The following is a 15130-nucleotide window of genomic DNA, read 5'->3' as shown; positions in this document are numbered from 1 at the left end:
TCTGGTAACAGATGTGAGTGCACAGGGATAGATGGGCAACTCAATTTAACAGTCCATACCCAATTGTTCTGCAAAAGGTAGTCATTGGAGACGTTACGTAAACTAATTAAAGTAGTTGTCTACTCGTGTTATACAATCGGTCACATGATGGCGTACTGATAACCAGTCAACAGCTTTTGTTCTAGTTTTATAGTTTTTGAGGCTACCAACACTTGCGTTGGACACATGTTTATCTAATTTAAATTGCAGGTCATCTTCAACGTTACAAAAGTGATGGAATAGATCAGCACCAAAAATATTATCTATCCACCAGACAGAATTTGGTACTGTCCTGTGTGGTATGTGGGGTGTGAAAGGGCGCTTGTTTCATTTGCCAACTATAGGGCCCTAATACCAAGTTTGTTAGTGGGGAGTCCCGCAAATACCCTGTTTTACACGCTTTTTTTGTCCCCGAAGTAATGCTATACAGGGCCCCCCCCCCCCCCCCCAAAAAAAAAAACACTCACTCGTGGACAGAACAGACTATCATTTGAGAGTAAGTTTGTATGGCTTGATTTTTTCAATTGTGGAGATACTGATACATTTGTTTCATCCATGTCCCCTTAGAATTACATGTATTACTGGGGAAAGTTGAAATTATTGTGTTACCGCACCTAAAAGATTTCACATAGGGATGGGTTAACTTATTGCTACCTGACATAATGTATGGCCTAAAGCTACAGGGTAATTCACAATCTACAGTAGTACAGCCAAGGTGGTGCAAAAATGTAAATTTCAACAAAGGAGAACGGTATAAGGTAATGGGTCACAACTCATAGCACCTCCGTTGAGAAAAGTGACCGACATGCCCGGTTACTACGCCGTTCTAACACAGTCACAGCACAAACTGGCTTAAAAAACACCTTTAGGCGGACACTCGCTTCCCATGGTGGCGCCAGGATCGGCCTGTAATTAAGCATGGCGAAGAATTTTACGTGATGAAAGGAGATCAATTATCTAAGGTTCCCTTTGTTATAAAGGTGTCGGCATTGCCCCAAGGCTGCATGAGGAGGGGCCCAGGGTTTGGGCCATGTCAGTTTGAGTTAGCTGATGAGTTGCAAAATGCTTTCCGTTTGGAAACAACATAAGCACATTAAGGGGTGAGCAGATATCTTCCCTACTTAACGTAGAAAAAAAACTTTTTCTATTCAATTGTACTTGTTGATTACCTACTGGGTCCCAAACCAGACAAATCACGACCCGACTCGCGTACCGTAAATAAAGAAGTAAAGACAAAAAAGTAATAACGTCAACTAGAGAGGCTGAAATTCACAACTTTTGAAATCCCAAAGACTAGCAAATAAACACAACTTTTCTTACACATTGTGAAGTACCACAACCCTGGTGACAAACAGGTGTTGTCATTGCAATTGGTTGTCTATAGGGAGCCAGTGATAAAAAAACATTTACCAGAGCTAACAAAATTTGCATCCCTGCTCCTGAGTTCACAGTTGACGACCAGTTGCGCATGTTTTAATACAACCATGCAGAGAATACATGGGAACTTGCTGGTATGTTCTCAGTACCTCCGTTGCAAGGCAGGTGGAAAATAACTCCGAGTTTAGCTGCTGTAATGAGCTTCTTGAAGTGGAAGTTGCATCACCTTGAGGTGCTGATCAGGAGAAGAGACGGTGTGTTGTTTGAGATAAGAAAGTACGAACAGCACACGGACCAGTGGTGGGAGTGTTTACAGCTGCAATTTGAAGGAGTTTCAAAATATGCACTTTCCAGCGGTCCCGGCCTGAAGTTCCCTTCAAACACGCTCATTCATTCATTCACTCACTCACTCACTCACTCACTCACTCACTCACTCACTCACTCACTCACTCACTCACTCACTCACTCACTCACTCACTCACTCACTCACTCATTTACTCACTCATTCACTTACTCATTCACTCATTCATTCACTCATTCACTCACTCACTCAACCCACTCACTCTCTCACTCACTCACTCACTCAACCCACCCACTCACTCACTCACTTACTCAACTTAATCATTTTACATTATCTGTGTGATATATAGCTATAACTTCCGATACTGTACCCAAATTTAAGAGTCCATAACAATTTTCATGAACGCATGTGTAAACCCAGTCATCGATTTATCTATCGTGAACAAGCAACTGCGCTTTCAATCTTAAATTAAGCTTTGTCCATAATTGCTCACCTGTATAATTGCAGTAGGCCCTTCAGGTGTATGTCTTCCCTGGGGGTAAAACATTATGAGAAAAACAACTTCAGAAAATGACACTTCAGTTTGCCTGAACAATAAACGGAATCTTAATTACAGACCACAATCATCAATCAATGTAATTATGTTTGTCAGTTACAACAATGGGAAGTTTTCCAATGTTGTCTGTTTATGAACACCTGTGCATTCAAGTTATGTCTCTGAGCTTCAGACTAAGAAAAACGAAAAGTAGTGTACATCCATTAGTTATCAAAAGGCAACAAACGTTTTCTCTCCGTTGAAAATGGGTCACTGTTAATCTTGGCTGGAAAGTACGGTCAAAACTCCGGGCCCCTTCTCATGCAGCCTTGGGGCAATGCTACATTTGTAACAAAAGGATCCTTAGATAAGTGCTTTCTTTCATCACGTAAAATTCTTCGCCATGCCTAATTACAGGCCGATCATGGCGCCACCATGGGGAGCGAGTGTTCTTTTATTGGTGTTTTCAATGCCAGTTTGTGCTGTGACTGATATATCCGTGTTAGAACGTCTTTCTATATATCTGAATATTTACGTATCTAATGTATTTATCTATAGTTTATCTTTGTGTGAGTGTATTTGTGTGCGTTTGTCTGTGTCTGTCTGTGTGTTTGTATTTATGTGTATGGTGCATGTGTATGTGTGTGTGTGTGTGTGTGTGTGTGTGTGTGTGTGTGTGTGTGTGTGTGTGTGTGTGTGTGTGTGTTTGTGTGTGTGTGTGTGTGTGTGTGTGTGTGTGTGTGTGTGTGTGTGTGTGTGTGCGTGCGTGAACAGCATAACATGAGAATCCTTGGATGGACCCAGACGATATTTGGTAGGTACTTAGAGTTATACGTACATGGGCCTATGATGTAGGTGACACTTTGACAGGCATACATAGCATGTTACCTTCAACGTTACAACAGTAAGGAAAAAGAAGACCATTTTTATCTATGCACTGACAGAAAAATGTTTGGTATTTCATTGAAGGATGTATTGCCAGAGGGCCTGTGTGTTTCCTAACGCCAACTTAAATGTCCATGAGTTTGTACCCTTTCGTGACACATTCCCAATGGATTGACAGTAACACTTGTTTGGTCTTTTGATAAAAAAGCAAACTTCTGGTCACACCTGACAGGACAAAGGCGTTTTCAACATCTCTCACTTTCTGCACATGTTTCGAAGTTAACAGTGTTTCAAAGATATGGTATTCAATGATACAAATACCTGTCGGTCAAACTGTAACATTCTAACCAAACATCATTTTGGATCAGCTGTTTCATAATCAGAGACTATTTTTAATGAATCCGAACATACTGCCTAGGATCTGAGCCGACCGAGTAACAATATGGATGATAAACCTTAGGTTGGCTGGCTGTGATGAATCTTTGTTTAGACACGACAAAAGTACAGCGACTTTCGTAAGGTCGACATGTATAACAAACTACTTACAGTACAACTAAACACACATATATGGATATGAATAAATCAACATATAGGGTCTAGCTTTTCATTTACACTATTGGATCTATGGTATATACATTCGTGGATATATTTGCCTATTTGTACACATTGTGGATTATAGCCTCCCAGAATGTAGTTGAGTTTATCTATGGAACAGAGAGAAGCAAATTCTTTAGAGCAAGCGGAAAGTAATGTGAATTGTCTAACCAAATCTATCAGTCACAGGGTGACGACCCCCAGTCACAGAGGTTGATGACCCAAAGGTGGCAGGGCTGCCTTGTAGAGCTGGACTATGTATAATGGTGGTGAAATTTGACAGAAACAAGTGAATAAAGCCAAAAGATGGTCTCCTAAGTACACCGAGACATTGTTCCCTGGACCTAAACTCGTACATCCCCCTTGTGTGACAAGGGTAAAACATAGATAGATAGATAGATGATTTATTGCGCAACAATATTCACCTTGATTTGATCATAGTGTAGTAACAGACTGTACATATTCTTTAAGGTCCACCAGTAATTACACAAATGTACTACATGTATCTGTCTTTTCTGACTGTTCCACTACCCATGTATTGCTTGTAAAATTAACCATGTAATTCGTCCAGACTCACCAGTATATGTTATCCCTCCATGTGCAATAGTACTGGACTGTACAAACTCTAAGTCTTAGTGGTTGACAAATGTACTATAACACTTGTTGTTGTTCTTTTTGATTAAAAAAACAACAACATTCACTTTGTCTTGAACGACTGCGGTAATAAGGGGCCCCCCTCCCCCTTCAGCCTACTCCTGCAATATCGAAATCAAGTCATCTTGACGCTATCTCTGGTATGCAGTCTGATAGGAGGGAGGGTTAAAAACCAAGGAAGATGGTCCAAATTGGGGGTTAATCAAGAATACTAGTAAACGACAGCTAGCTGAAGCCTATCTCTTGCTTAGGTTAATGATTGTAAAAAGTCCATCAACTGAACAAAAATGCCCTAACCCATCCCTATGTGAAATTGTGAGTATCAACTCAGAACATGCCCGAGGAATATCATAAATGACCCCAAAGAACCCATCCACGCGCATCCGCCGCCATTTTTATGTTGAACATAGCATCGTATGGCAGTCAAAATCGGATGCAAATCGGCCGACTCCGTCACAAAATCACACTACATGTTAATCATGAAAACATATGGGACCTCAAACTTTAAAATAACGCGGTCTTTATGGGCAGCTGGGATTTGATGCTGTGTTGTCCCAATTTTGGCGGCCGCGGTTGCCTTGGCTTGGTGATCGTCTCAGGCACTTAATGTTTACGTCAACTGGGAAAATTTTCGGTACCGAGGAAAATCGTGTCAATACTATCAGATAAGTGTTTTTCTAACATATCGTTGTACACAGAGTTTGGAGGATTATACACAGCACAGATTACTAGAATCATGTTATGATGAGTCATTCTGTCAGTGACTGAACACTGTTCTGGTAAGCAGTCTCTAATCTCAGATACCACCGGGGATAACAAAAACAACAACTTGCAATTGCTTATGGTTTATAACATGTGTAGGCAGTCTTTAAGGTGTTTAGTCGCATATGAATATGCAGTATAGTTGCTACCCGTAATAGTATTACAATTTTTTCAGGATTTGTTCTAGTAAAATGACATCCTGTGTTCTATCACATATGAATATTTAGTATAGTTGCGACAAGCTTTTTTTCTGGATTTCTTCTAATTGACAGTCTGTGTTCTATCAAGCATGGGTATCCAGTAAAGTTTACTACCTGTGGTAGTATGACAAGGTCTTCCCTGCATTCGTTCTACTTAAAAATAGTCAGTGTTCCATTGCATATGGGTATCCAGTTTAATTGCTTCCCTTGCTGGCATGACAAGCTCAAGGACAGTTGAATGTTTACAGTCTAAGATGTTCCATCCCATATGAACACCCAGTGTAGTAGCTAGCAGCAAATAATGGTAGGACAAGCTCCTTCTACAATCGTTCTAGACTTCTAGTTTTTTGAGATGGATACACAACTAAAAGGACATGGGGTGATGTTGAATACAAGAATAAAAGATCTGTTGCCTGTGATATCATGTTTTGTCGCCTCGATTATTATTATGTATTATCTTCCTTTTTGCCCGCCTTCTTTTTTTCACTAAATTTGGAGTCTCTGGAGGATGTCAGCCATAAATTTTACTTGCTGTGGCCGTACGGTTTACAAATACCTACAACAAGTCCAAAGTGTTGGCTCTGTGCCGATTACGTATTTAGGAACTTTATACCCCTGGACTTTGCAGATGGATCGTAAGATGGCACTGCTGCACTGTGATGCACATATGGCGGTTGTACACAGTGTAGCAGCGACCTCATACGGTTAATATACAAACTGAATGCACCAGCATGCACCATTAGCTTCATGTTCATCACTACCACAGCTTTACAACGACTCTATCACAATCAGTATGACTTCCTGTAAAATATTACTTAATTCTAAGAAATTTTGAAAGCCATTCACAAATTCGACTGCTAGACTGATCAGCGTTAGCTTTGCTGGAGAACGATCCTCTTCTCATCAAATATTTTTTCACTTGTTCTATGGTATTGATTTTGAATTGCGAGATGACCATATTAGGCCTGTTTCAGACTGTATAATCCCTTTTGAATGTTATCACAATCGGGCGTGTTCCAGGTTATGATTCTTTTCAGAGAAATTAAGAAATCGGTCCAAATGCCCCCGCCTAAAATGCTTGACCTTGTTGGACCCCCCTCCTTTTTTCCACTGTGTCATAAATATTTAAGGAATAATGACCAGCCCCGAGGTGTATATGATGACAATATTGCATGAATTTTATTGCAAGACATTTGTACATGGTACAATGTATGGCAACGACTATTACACAAAGTACAAAATAGGTGTATAGAATAAGACTTAACATCCTAATTAATATATCAAGAAGGGCTAATACAAGTCTTTGATATAGTGTTACAATCGAGTTGGACTAATCATGATGAGTCTCATTATTCTTTCTAATAGCAAATCAGTCTTTGATATATTTGCCTATCTTTGCATTATGGGACTTGTGGCATCTTAAGATATATACAAATCTGGCCGTAGTATAGAGTCTCTTGAAATCTGTTGTACTGGATTCGAGAAATGTGAATAGCTCATTACGTAAACTAGCGTATCTAGAACATGCCATTAAAAAGTGAGATTCATCTTCAATATGCTTTGGACAGAAATGGCAGAACCTTTGGTCAGGGGCTACATTGTAGTATCTGCCTGTTTCAATATTCAATTTATGGCTACTGATTCTTAAGCGAGTTATCCCTTTTCGAATTTCAAAATTATTTATATCATAAAGGTATGTTTAACGCCTGGTCCATTTGCTTTAACCACTGAATAAAACCACCGATTGAGCAAAGCGAAGGAAGTGGTTTGATGAGGTGGTTATAGCAAAGGACCAGGCGTTATGACACCATGTACACCGAGGAACAGGCGGGTCATTAACGTTATTATCATATAACGTTAGCCTACCCAAACTTGCAAACTCCTGTATGACGCATAGATCCCTCGGTACTATACGTGTGAGTTCCTTTGTCGAATTCAGATTTGTTCTTTTGTACATACATTTGTAAGGAGATTACAGATTGCATTTTAAAACCAAAATTTCCACAGAAAATATTCGTAAAATTGTATTATTTGGCTTTTTAGAACAACAAACTCACTATCATTGTAACAATAGGAGCCACTCCCCCTTTGCAGTTTGTACTTATTTTCACTGATCTGGCATATGTTTCACTCCTATTGATTGGCCCTGCCTGCATATCCCTTACTTTCCGATTTCCATCGACACCAGTTCGTCCGCGGCGCCTGGCTATTTGATAATCACTTGTCAATGACCACTCCGTAATCCGAGAAATAAAAATCCATATGGACATTAGAGATATGACCTAACATACACTCGCATAATTCCACCAGATGTCATTGTACCGTCACCTCCAAAAACGTTGTTATAGAGGCCTTCTCAAGATTGTCTTCAACACGTAAATATCTGAATTGTATTCCATTTAGGATAATTAACATTCGGTGTTCAAGACAATCTTGGGAAGACCTCTATACTAACTTTTTTGAGATGGCGGTGTTATGCCACCTGGTGGAATTATGATAGTCGATGTTAGCGTACAGGTGTTCTATAATCTAGACGACAACAGCGTTCGAACTAGTCTGTCATCAAGCAAATTGATCCTCACCTACGTACCTTGTACTAATGTATCACCAGGCATATTGATTGACATCTGGTGAACAACCCAAAGTAGACCGCACAGCAGTGGCCTCTTGCGATATTACTCCAAAGTGCAGCGTCATACCTTCCTTTGGGTGATTTAATACAGTTGCGCGGTGGCATTTGTCACGGACCGTGTGCTCACCAATTACTAAGGCAAACCCCATTTCAAGTTTTAACTGTCTAGCAAAAAGTTACTTAGCTGCATATATCTACTAGAAATCAGATCACGGCGTCATTACGCTTTTTGACGCTTCGTTTCCTATCGTTAACTTATCGATGTGCTGAGCAATACAACGAAGACCACACAGTTGCGCCCTCCGGCGATATGTTTGTAAAGTGCAACGATAGTACGTCTTGTATGCACTTTGCATATAGATCGCTAGAGGATGCTGCTACATGGTCTGAAAAATTATTGAAAGAAAATATGGAAAGGAGGTGCTTTTCGTATTTACTCTGTGACTAGGGGGTAACCTCCAGCGACAGAGTCTTGTGAACGGTCTATGTGCTGAGTGTTCGCACCTATATCTTTATTCCGTTTGCCACAATCGGATGTGGTTTGGTATGTCGTCTGTACTCCGTTGCGAAATGATGCACGTTCTTTTTTTTCGCGGTAGCTGTTTTTATTCCCTTCGTGAAACGAAGGGTTTGTTTTGAGTGCTGTTTTTTTGTGAGAGGGACGTTTGTCAGCCTGATAACTGGGGAAGGCATGGATGGATTGTTTTGATATTTGGTATGTGGGTAGGGTTAGACATGACGAAGGAATGGTAGGAATTGCGTTACGGCAGGGCGCTCTAGCGGAGTGTTATTGTACTGCAGCAGAACTTCCGGTTTTGATAATTTTTTTTCGGGACATGTTTGGGTGATGATTTTTAAGTGGTAAGTAGCTGTATAAATGAATAGTAAGGTGTGTAAGTTTTGGCCACTTAGGGGTTTTGCTGGGGCGGTGAAAGTCATTCTTTTGTTAGGTTTTGAGAAGGAATTATGGAAGCAGGGGTCGATGGATCGGAATGACTGTAGGTATGCAGATAGCTTAGCTAGTGATGTACATAATTGTATGATTATTATGCAAATTAGGAGGTAATTAGCAGAATGCAATAGGTATGTGTGCAAACCGTTGTAGGGTACGTGTCTGTGGACAGAAAATCTCATGAACGGCATGACAGATTGATCTGATATTTGATATGTGGGTAGCTCTTAAGACAGTGAAGAAACGTACGTGGCGTTTTATCGTTTAGTGGCTTTTGACGGTTTTGCCGGGGATGTTTGTAGTTGGAAAATAGGTCCGGCAGTAAACCAGTGTGGCTATATTTGGGTGTAATGGCGTAATGGTTCTATATTTGGGTACTGACGTAATGCTCATGCCCAAGCCGACTGCAATGGTTATATGTTGGTTGTTACGTCATGCAGTTGTGCATGGACCTACCCGACCCCACAGGAAGTGACCCCCAAGGTCATAGTTGCGACAGACGTTTGTATCGAAGACTACAAGAAAATGGTTTATAGGGATAGTACATTATACATGATGGGGTGTACATGTATCCCATAAGATTTGATAATCTGTAGACCAAGAATAAGGGTAATGATGATATTGTATACAGGGGCGTATATCATACGTTTTAAAAGGGTCTATACACGTAACAGTTACTACCGGTACAATACATTGCTGGACAAAGTTACGTAAAGTTTATGTACGAAGTGGAGCAGGGTTAAGTGTTTTTCACAGTAACTTGTAGTCATTGATATGATTGTTTATAGGGACTGTACATTAGACATATGGGATACACAATTTAGTGGACTGCATTGTGAAACAAAGAATGTTACATCATCATTGTTGCAAGCAACAAGTCGGCAATAATGATCTCTACCGCAGGAGTCGTATATTATACGTAAAGGGGGTTGTACAAAAAACTATTATTACTTTGTGGAAAGGTCCATGCAATGTATCAAGTCGTCAATATTTGTTTTATCTCGATAGTCCATTATACACATTGGAAGTATATAACGTACTAAATTGCGGAGCTAGGCAGCAATGTGCATATTTAATATCTATAAATATCTTTTTTTCAGTTACAAATGTATTACATGTACGTTTGACTGTCCTGTTATGAAATGCTGCGGATTAATTAATTGTGCAAACTAGCCCCTGGTTTGCATTGATAGAACTTGATTATAGAAGGCATCCCCCAAGTTATCTAGAGATCAAAAATCACGACGATCCGTCAACCCTTCCCATGTTATTACCCTCCAAAGGGATGATGCAATTGCGCACGCGCGTAAGACTTGGTGTAAATTCCGGGAATTTTTACAAAGGCCACAGCAAGTAAATTTTATGGATGACATCCTCTGCAGACTGCAAAAAAAGTGCGATAGGGTGAAAAAAACAAGATAGGTGAAAAAAACAGCTACATTTTCAAAAATAGGCACCATAAAGTTCTGATGACTGTTGTAAAAAGAATTAAAGGGACAAAACATGGCATCAGAGCCAACAAGGCATTCATTCCTGTTTTTAAGACATGCACTGGTATGGTAAAAGTGACACTAGTGTCGTAGACTGGCATCATCAACAAATTTGGTAAGCACACTCATAGCTTCCATATATCCATAAATTTTATTTCTACAACTACAGTCCTGGGTACCTCGCAAGTGTCACTTGTACAAGTACAATCATTAGGCTACAACACAACATATTTGCTAATTATGGTACTTTATCGTCATGTTGACGGTCCCTGCAGAAGAAAAAATTCTTGTTTTTTTTTCTGAAATCAGGCGAAATTTAATGCACTCGCGGATGTCATCCATAAAATTTACTTGCTGTGGCCGAATCGGACATACTAGTACACTACTCAGTTAGGCTAGTATTTCTCTCTTTGTTAGTTACATGTGTCTTATGTTTGAGTATCTGCTAATATGAAATGAAGTAGGCTTATAAACTGTCCTCATTACCTATGCAAATTAGCCCCTAATTTGTATGATAAAATTTGATTATGTAAGGCATCTCCAGAGCTATCTCACTCATTCGCTCGCTCACAGTCCATGACAAAAACTATCTGCATTCCAAATACCATGACAGTCTGTGAACCAAATTATTCCACTCCAAAGCAACTACATAGGCTTGGAAAAAATCCTGTAGAATTCCGGACAATTTTGCCAATCGGACGTATCATATACTGTTAGGCTAGCCCCTGAGATGTCTATAAAAAAAACACCCTCAAACCACCACACCCTCACCCATTTCACGAAGGTTGAGTTCTGCGAACGCTTGTTATGGTTGTGATAATTTCAGTTTTCACCCCTACGCCGTCAGGTATAGTGGTTCAGGTCTTCGTTATGATCGCGCCTTAAGCCTTGTGATAATTGGATATCGTCAAGCAGATGTTATCTTCGTCGGCGTATTTGGACAGCGTTGCCATCTCGTACTTGGGTTGATTTGCGCTCTTCGCGATCTATGTATGCACTGTGTGCATTGATGGCGATTTGTCATTACTATATGGGTGGTATGGCCATGCTTTTTTTCTGACTGGTAGGAACGTGTGTGTTCATTCGACATCTGTTGACCGCAACACCGAAAGTAAGAGAGAATTGGCAGGGAGAGAAAGGGTATGTTCATGGAGGGGGGGGGGGGGATATTTTGCACCAGAGATCGAAGTGGAATTTTCATGAAAAGAAATTATATTTCTGCCATATACACAGAAATAGGCCATTGTCGGTGTGAAAGTCAAACTGTAGCAAATAATTTGTGTTGTTTATATTTTTTGGACTCGGAGGATCGTGTGCGTTGTATACGACATAGGTTGAGTATGATTTTTTTTTCTATTTTGCTTTTGCACAGACGGGGACAATGCACTCAAGTTTTGTAACTTATATTAACAGTACATACACGGTACAGAAAGAAGGTAAAGGTAGTCTTTTACCTCCCCGACCGAAGTCAGGTACCCATTTTTACACCTGGGTGAAGTGAGGAAGGTCGTGTAAAGTGCCTTACCCAAGTGCACAACGTTGGGGCGGGGCAAGGTGGGGATCGATCTCAGAACCTCTAGGTTCCGAGCAGAACGCTCTACCAGTTACGCCACGCCCGACGCCACCGAGTTTGATTTAGTGGGCTTGTGATCACTACTCGTCTGGCTTACCGAAGGTAGCAGGGACGGAGTGGGTATTTTCATGAATGTGGATTATTACTTTGCCATACACACAGAGACTCGCTAGTTCAGCTGTTGTGGTGATTTGTGATCGCTACTTGGCTGGCTCACCGAAAGTAAGGCTTTATGATCAGGTACAGAAACAGACTGTTATGAAGGGGGGGGGGGGTATGTTTGAAGCATACACACAGATTCGTCTGTCTGTTCGGTTTGTGCTCGTCCTGTTGTCAGCTGTTCACCTTGCTCGGAATATGTCAACAGCTGTGGACCATCTGTGGTTCATGGTATGGCTGATAACTTCGCTCTAATTTGATTACGGTCTCATTGATGATTTTCTTCTTCCCATAGACTTCTATGTTATAATTCGTGTTTTACATGGTCGCGTTTATAATGAAGCTACATAAAATGTCAGCAGATTTTTCATTCTATTTTGAGCAAATTTACTCTATATCATGGAAAAAAATTGCCAATGACTAGAATCCATAGGTTTGTTGTTTATAGCAATTACAAGCCACAATTAGTCAATCCCCGCAAAAGGCACTTTTTCCTTGCTAGCGTACAACCGCACCACTCAGAGCCCAGGACTGTGTACCTCCGACCTAGCGCGCGGCTGTCAAACTTTACCTGCTACTTTCTTCAGTTACAAGCAAGCTTTCACCAATCTAACTTTTGATATCAGTTCGGCTGGCCAAAAGGCAATTTATCACCGCTAAAAACATGCGTCCATGCAGCCGTTCAGTTTTTGGCTCGGATCTATTTTAGAGTACCCACTCGCGGAGTAATACATCAATGAGACCTTACGGTAAGCTAAGGTTTTACAAGACTTGTAAAACAGCACATACTATTGAAAAATAATTAGAACTAGATAATTTTGATCTACGCTCGGCAATCAGCAAAATTAGAATTAGTGCCCACCCCTTGAAATTGAGAGAGGGCGGTACAAGAAGCTACCTGTATGTAAAAGAACGTGCAAACAGTGCAGGTCAAACATGGTGGAAGACGAAACACATTTTATGTCAAACTGCTCTCTCTATAATCACGAAAGAAAAGAGTTGTTTGAAGAGGCCACCAAATTCCATCCAAACTTTGATATTCACCGACAAAAAGAAAATAATTCTCCTTCTAACTTCACAAAACACACAAATAATAGAAAAGGTGGGATCTTTCGTCTTCCACTGTCTTCGAAAAAGAGTCGGACACAATAACCCAGTTAGCTTTTACTACTTTTAGAAATAGAGTAGACACCTTTGATATTGTCTTTTACTTTGTCCGAATCTCTCATGTCACCTGCAATTAGCCCACGGGCATATGAATCTTCAATAAACTTTTCCATTATCATAGTCATCACCTATTTATGGTAATTTTATGTAACTGCGGCTCAATGGCACTTTACTTTAAAATGGAACATGGTTGGTACTTTAATTATGATACAGTGGAAGCCGCTTAATTGCACACCCAATTTGCCAGCGAATTTCGTCCAATTATCCGTCGTGTGCGATAATGTGGAGTTGGTCATTTGGACCGCATCACCACGGGCGGAAAGGTGGTATGGGAGGTAGTACAACGCACAGTTTAATTACGTGTTACAGTAGTTACAGCGCTGTACCTGTTGTGCTCCGGACGTCATATACATGTCTTCACGAAACATCGTACTGCAATGCACTTGAAATCAAAACTAAACGTAAGTTACTGTATACGAACATAAAACCACCGCATAAGTATTTCCCCCGCGACCCTAATTACGTAATTAGACAATGGACAGATAGAGAACATTTATTATTGAGTATGTCATAATAAGTTGTCTGCCAAATCGTAATGCCGGCTTTGACGGCCTTTAGCGGGCGGGCGTCTCTTCATGGTGCCGACCCCACAATATCGCTTTTTGATCCCAATAACAATTTCATACATGTTGTCAGTATAGCGACTTTACAAAGGCCGTTTTCGGCTTATTTGTACCGTGTCTGACGATTTTTAGCACGCCTTTTCAGTCAATCTGTCGACGATGTTTGACAAATTTTCGTGCAATTATCCGGCGTTGGTGATTTTTTGTCGTGCAGATAAGCGAAGTCACTAACAATGGAGTGAATGGGAGACGGTTTGGGATTTTGGGATTCCGTGCAATTACCCGAAGTGTGCGATTATCCGAGGTGCAATTAACTGGCTTCCACTGTAATGCAGTATTTATATATATTTGTACGTTCAGCACCTTGTTTGTTTTTGGATTGTCAGGTTTGGTTTTTTGGTTACATTGCTAGCTGAATTGTCATGATAACCTAAAAAAGTACGGTGTTGTCAAGCAGCTATTTCCCAACAATCCCTGATCTGATGACATCGACTATCATAATTCCACCAGGTGCCATCATGGGATAATACCACCACTTCAAAAAAAACGTTAGTATAGAGGTCTTCCCAAGATTTTCTTGAACACCGAATGTTAAATATCTCAAATGTAATACAGTTCAGATATTTGAGAGTTGAAGACAATCTTGAGAAGGCCTCTGTAACAACGTTTTTTGAGGTGGCGGTATAATGGCACCTGGTGGAATTATGCGAATGTATGTTAATCCCTTGCTATAAAGCATTCCTGTGAGAAGGCCTCTTCTGTCTTGGGCTAATATATGCGAGCGTAAAGCCAATTATTGGTCATCTTCCTGTATGCCATCCCGTACGGGGCGGTATAACCCCAACGGTGCTATAATACACCGTATGACTATGACTAACTGGTCATCTTGTTTATTGTGCCGCAGGGAAATAAATTAAGACATGAAAGACTGGTTCTACCATTACTCAGTCATGTTGGTTGCAAAATGACACACCGCATGCGCAGAACCGAAAACACAAAGGCCTTAAGTCGCAAGACCCGTAGTTACGGTAATCAGTAGAACAGAGACCTCCCGACAACACAGACGTGCTGAGTTTGCTGTAAAGCACTTGTTGAATCAAATCGGAAACCTGAAGACTGCAGCCGTGTTGGTGTGCCTGGCACTTCTTTTGGACATCGCATACTCCGCTCCCGTGGACAGTAAGTAC

The 15130-nt window shown here is 40.7% G+C and overlaps 1 long non-coding RNA gene across 1 annotated transcript in view; it reads left to right on the top strand.

Moving 5' to 3' along the window:
• The first annotated feature begins 14899 nt into the window (after positions 1 to 14899).
• Positions 14900 to 15130, top strand: part of LOC118416932 — a 6753-nt gene continuing 6522 nt past the window's right edge. The window contains exon 1 of the long non-coding RNA XR_004831286.1: positions 14900 to 15122. This is a non-coding gene — a long non-coding RNA (uncharacterized LOC118416932). The remainder of the gene's footprint in view (positions 15123 to 15130) is intronic.

Source organism: Branchiostoma floridae, chromosome 5, assembly GCF_000003815.2.
Source record: "Branchiostoma floridae strain S238N-H82 chromosome 5, Bfl_VNyyK, whole genome shotgun sequence".
In the NCBI taxonomy this organism is placed as follows: domain Eukaryota; kingdom Metazoa; phylum Chordata; class Leptocardii; order Amphioxiformes; family Branchiostomatidae; genus Branchiostoma; species Branchiostoma floridae.
Note: the sequence above shows the minus strand (reverse complement) of the source record. Positions and strands in the feature narration are given on the sequence as shown.